This window comes from Ipomoea nil, unplaced genomic scaffold, assembly GCF_001879475.1.
Source record: "Ipomoea nil cultivar Tokyo-kokei standard unplaced genomic scaffold, Asagao_1.1 scaffold0688, whole genome shotgun sequence".
NCBI classification, from domain to species: domain Eukaryota; kingdom Viridiplantae; phylum Streptophyta; class Magnoliopsida; order Solanales; family Convolvulaceae; genus Ipomoea; species Ipomoea nil.
Genome location: NW_017617116.1, coordinates 7,813,185 through 7,819,463, shown reverse-complemented (window position 1 = coordinate 7,819,463; position 6,279 = coordinate 7,813,185). Strand labels below are relative to the sequence as shown.

Sequence of the window (6,279 nt, the reverse complement as noted above, 5' to 3'; positions counted from 1 at the left end):
AAAAAATCGCATTTTAATTAAAAAATATTAAATATCTCACAGGATAGTTCAATGCTTTAACTACAAAATTATTAAGTTTTAAAAGGGAACAGATATAGTTTAAAATGTTCAAACCCCACTTTTAATTTGCATGATTAACTAAAACGCAACAAACATAGCGTTGCTTTCAAAAAAAAAAAAACATATACGGTTATATTTTGAAACCTTATATATCCCCTATAAAAATATTTCATTATAAAAAACTCTAGAATTTTTTTAGTAATTACTCTTTTATTTTATAAAAATAACACTCTAACTAAAAAGTAAATATAAAGAAAAGAGTTAGAGCAACCACACCAATATTTTTTTTTTTTGGAGGTTTTTAATATAGTGAAAAGAAGAAGAGATGATTTTTAGTTGATGGGGAGGGTGACTTTTTATGATTTTTACTTCGACAAGATCAACATTTTGTGGGGTCCACTGGTTTGGAAAAGAAAACAAAGTAAATGAGGCAAAATCGCGTGTTAGGAACGGATACAAAAGAATAATATAATATACTAAATTCAATACTCCTTTAATGGTAAGAGAGAGAAAAAACTATTTCCTCTGCAAGAGTGGAGTTATTTGCAAAAAGGTGGGACCCAGCGAATGAAATTCTCCAGTCCGGCGCGCTAAGCGAGTAAGCGTGAGCGCATCAGGCGTGCCGATAGGTGCACTTGACAGTTATTAATATATTATTATTTAAAAAAATAGTTTTTTTTTCTTTTTTTTCTCTTTCATCTCATATTCTTTTTCCTAATCATACTTACAAAAACTCCTCAAAAATCATTAAAAAAAAATTTCACAATTCTGGATGCTCTAATAAGAGTAGACTAGAAAATGTATGGGGCAATTCAATCAAGTTGATGTTAACTTGATAATTATAAAGTTTCAAATTTGATTCTTTTTTGTTTGAACCAATCAACTATAGACAATTTAAAGTGATTTATTTTTTTATGATATTTTGTTGGCTAGAGTTATAAGATGAGTTTGTTTGTAAGGATTTAGGCCTCTTTGACGATAAATAAAGTTCTTGGTTCGTTAAAAAAAATTTAAAAAAAAAAAAAAAAAAGTAGTGACACCAGTTTTATCGTAAAAAAAAAAAATGTATTTGATATAATTAATTCAACATTCGTCGTGGCCCTTGAAAATAAAGAAATGATTTAAAGGTTTTAATATTTATTAACTAGATTTATTAACCTGGATCTCATCAACTTGCATTGTCACATGGACACACTGTAGGAGCATGTGCTATCAAACTTAGCTGGTCACACTTCTTGAGAGAATCATTCTTGGGATTTCGTAAAATCACTATTACTTTGTTTAATGATCTTCAACAACATAACCTACTTCACTCTACATTAGTTGATCTCCTTTAGGACTTTTGAGAGGTTTATGTAAGTGTGATTAATGAAGAGAATATAGAAGGGGAGAGAAAATAGAATTACAGTACATGTTAGGCGCGCCTGACGCGCAGTCGGACACTTGCACGGCTGTGGCTTGCTGTGCGCAAACGCGCACATCATTCAATCTTCTTTCTCGGCTTTTCTTCCCTTCTCCTGTTCCAATCTCCCACCCCTTGCAGTTGAACCTAGCTAATCCTTCTCTCTCATACACTCTCTTACCAATTTGTAAGAATAATCTCTGACATTCTCCCCCAAATATTCACAGATAAGGATGCTCTTATTCAGTCACTTGTTTTGAAACTATATATTCATATCTATTTTCGTAGTTCTACTAAATGTACTACCAAATTAAATCTTATTTTCTAAATTTAACTCATTGATGTGGTGGGTTTGGATAAGCTATTTTTCATGTGGATCTCAATACAAGTGTCTACATCAAAATTTTGTGTGTGGGAATATAAAGTAGGAGTACACATAATATTTTCTCTATTTCTGTTTACAGAACAAATGGTTCGTTGACTTCATTACAAATCTATCTAAATAATTTTTAAATGGATAAGTATAATGTTGTGCACACTAATTCATATTATAACCTTATTTATTTTTTTATGTAACACTTGATCTAGTCAACTTGTTACATGGACAAATCATAGATGCATATGCTTTAATTTTATAATACAACAAGCCCAAAAGTGATCGATAAATTAAGTATATCATCCAAATGTAACTCCGATCCAAATTAAGTATATCATCCAAATGTAACTCCGATCCCATTGCGATGGTGAACTCTTGTTCACAAAAGATATGAGCCATAACTTCACCCCAATGCATAGATTGTCCATAATCGAATAACTTCTATACTATAAATTCATAATTTTTATAATATAAATTCATAATTTTTATACTGTAGATTCATAATTTCTAAACTATAAATTTATAATTTCTATACTATAGATTCATAAATTCTATACTATAGATTCATAATTTATAAACTGTATAATTATCAAATAATGAACATATAGCTATATGAACATAAACTATAGTTTAGTGATTTGTGAATACAGAGTTCAGTAATTGGGAATATGAACATTGAAAATTATGAACATAGAGTTTTGTAATTGTGAATATAGAGTTCAATAATTATGAATCTATAGTACAGAAATTATATAGTATAGAAATTATGGATCCAATTCTGTGTGCACCATGCATGGTGCACACGGTTGCACAACATAATTTGCCAGTGATCACATGATTCAATAATTCTTGCTGGAGCTGACATGACTCAAATTTGTTCTTATCCATTTCATAAATTATTACAATCAGTTATATTCTTTTGAAAAAAGGGTCAAATAGGCTCCTAAACTTTACACCAAAAGTCAATTAGGCACCTAAATTTTTTAAAAGATCAATTAAACCTTCAAACATGTCAAATTTAGGCAATGATGCCCAAAAATGGTAATTGACCTGTTATTGCAGGTCATTTTAGTTCAGGCATCACTTCGGCGACCTCAGACGAAATTCCGGCGGCCAGCAGCCGGCTAAGCCGTCGTCGACCGCCATCTCCGACGGAAGGCGACCAACTGCCACCTTCCACCGACGACTTCTCCATGTATGGAAGGCGACTAGATCTGGTCGCCTTCTCCTGGGGAAGATGACCAGAAAGGTCGCCTTCCCCGCAGCGGAAGGCGACCTTTCTGGTCGTCTTCCATGGAGAAGGCGACCAGAACTGGTCGTCTTCCCCAGGAGAAGGCAACCAGATCTGGCCACCTTTTCCTGGGAAAGGCGACCAGTTCTGGTCGCCTTGATATATGGGGGCCATTTCCCGTTTATTCTTTGAAAGCAGATTATTAATTCTTGACATTGGTTGATGATTACTCTAGATTCACTTGGGTACATATGATGAAGAACAAGTCTGAAACAAGGCAGATTGTGAAGAATTTTCACGCTTATGTGTTCACTCAATTTGGCACCTTGATCAAAACAATTCGTAGTGACAATGGGGCCGAATTTAAAATGGAGAACTTCTTCTTAAAGAAAGGGATTATTCACCAACGCTCATGTGTTTATACACCGTATCAAAATGTTGTTATAGAGCGTAAACACCAACACATCCTTAACGTTGCTAGATCTCTACGATTTCAAGCTAATCTCCCCTTAGAATTTTGGGGACACTGTATTATAAATGTGATTTTTATTATAAACAGGCTCCCTTCTCCTGTCATTGCCTTATCAAGCCCCTACAAGAGACTATATGGGAATGATCAGACATCATCAGCAACATTAGGGTATTTGGTTGTCTATGCTACACTGCTACCCTCACAAATGCTAAACATAAGATGGCAGCCAAAAGACTGAGATGTATTTTCGTTGGTATCCCAGCTGGAATCAAAGGTTATTTGCTGCACAATTTGAATGATGGGACGTGATCTTCTATATATGAATCTCAATTCGACCATATCAAAGTAGTTAAGAGTAGTTACAGCCATAACTGTGTATATATGTGAGCTTCTTGATGTAAACAGAATACACTTTTCCAGTTTGTTGAATATCATTCTCCCACTTCCTTCATCTCTGAACTATTGATGCCAACCTAACCTATAGTTTTCCTCATCATCCACAAAAAAAAAAATATACTAGTACAGTTAAACTAAATTCAATTATAAAACCAGAGTCAAAGCCAAGCAAAGTGTGAACTCAGTCACATTTTTTCCCCTTCTTCTTCCATCTAATTTGTCATTACTCGGTTGAAGAAATTATCAAATATTGTTTTTGGGTGGAAAATATGTGTGATATTTCTTGTGAACATACTACTCTTTTGTTCAACAGGTCAAATGTCATCCTCGTTCACAGTCATAATAATATAAGAATTGAAAGAATGACTTCTATTAAGAGTAAATTATTTTTCTTTGTAGTAAATTAATTGAGAATCGAAATTAGGGCATGCAATTTCATTTCACTCACTCAATTTCCATTAGGGTGAGGGGTGATCCATTAGGTGGGAGCCCTTAGGGTTGAGGTTCAGCCTTTTGGAATAATAATAATAATAATAATAATAATAATAATAATAATAATAATAATAGCTGCTCTTTAATGTGGCTTCTAACTATTAATAATAACATGTCCAACACGATAGTATGGAGTAAATTGTGGTGACTTAGTGATCCATTAGGTGGAAGGACCAGTGTTTAGTGTCTATAAGGATCCCATCAAATTATATGAAACTCCATTCTAAGGATGCTAAAGCTCGGTCATGTGTCTATATTCACAATTTATCACTCAATAACCAATTAAGCTGTCCGTGCTAATATACTATTAATAATACTCTGTAACTTGTTTTGGTGTTTAGAAAGTTTGAATTTGCTCCCTTCACTTATTGGAGTTTGAACTTTTGGCCATATCAGCCAACATACTTAAGTCATGATCCATATAACCCAACATCCCCGTAGTATATATATAATAGTATTGTAGGTGCCGAATTTCTTCATCATCCCAAAAAAAATATACTAGTACAGTAAACTAAATTCGGTTGTAAAATCAGAGTCAAAGCCAAGCAAAAATGTTGAACTTAATTAGTCACATTTTTCCCCCTTCTTCTTCCATCTAATTTGTGATTACTCGGTTAAAAAAATTATCAAATATTTTGTTTTTGGGTTGGAAATATGTATGTGTCGATATTTGTTGTGATTTGTGAACATACTCTTTTGTTCATTAACAGGTCAAATGTCATCCTCGTACACAGTCATAAACAAGTAAGCACAAGAAGGAGATCACATGTCTAGATCATGCTTAGTTGGTTGAGCTCACAAAATTAAGGCTGCGCTGTGTATTTGGACTGAACTTAATTAATTTACTATATGTTGGAAAAAATAGCTTAAAATGACATATTAAGTGGCTATTTTGTGGTACAATTATCAGTGAGGTCCACTTTCGATTTGGGTCGGGTCAAATCCCGGGTTCTTCGTAGTGAGACGAAGAAATTGATATATTGTACGGTCAAAATGGATAATGGGTGAATGAGATATTGGTTTTCAAAGTAGACTCATTTGAGTTGGAAAATGAAGGAAAAAAGTGAGTTTTGTCCCACATTGGTTTGGAAAGAGGATTTGACCCCCCTTATATACAAAAGCTCTTTTTGAGCTTGTAGAATTGTATAGTATAGAGGCTCTCTCGTATTAGAGTATTAAGATGGCAGTTAAAAGTTAGTTAGGATATTTTCAGCTCATTTGGCTTTGTATATAAGGTAGCAGCTTGGCTTTGTAAACAGACTTCCAAGTTCATCAATGTAACAGTACCTTCTTCCTAATTCCTTCTCTCTTTCGATTCTCTTTTATGATATGGTATCAGAGCCATAAGCCGTACTCATGGCTTGGAATGGAGCAGCGAGTAGATCACAACCAACTGCGGCGGCACCACCAGCACCAGCAGCCACAGCACCACCACAAGCCGCACCTGTGAATCTCGCTGGAACCAACTTCGATCCTAACGATGCTGCGAGTCCTTATTTCTTGCATCCGAACGAGAATCCGTCATTGATCTTGGTTTCGTCTGTCCTCAATGGGAAGAATTATCACCCTTGGGCAAGGGCGATGGAAATGTCACTCCTCTCCAAGAACAAATTAGGTTTTGTTGATGGCACCATTCCAGTGCCGAATGTAGGAGAGGTGAAGTATCCTTACTGGCGGAGATGTAACAACATGGTGGCAACTTGGATCATGAGGTCTGTTTCTCCAGAAATTGCATCGACGGTCCTCTGGATTGGAACAGCTGAGAGAATATGGAGCACACTGAGAGCTAGATTCAGTGAAGCAGACATTTTCAGAATTTCAGACTTACAAGCTGAGATTCATCAAATTAG

The 6,279-nt window shown here is 34.8% G+C and overlaps 1 protein-coding gene across 1 annotated transcript in view; it reads right to left on the bottom strand.

The window, feature by feature from the left end:
• Window positions 1–6,279, bottom strand: part of LOC109175712 (putative late blight resistance protein homolog R1B-14) — a 33,514-nt gene that overhangs the window by 9,096 nt on the left and 18,139 nt on the right. The gene's annotated exons all lie outside the window — the stretch shown is intronic.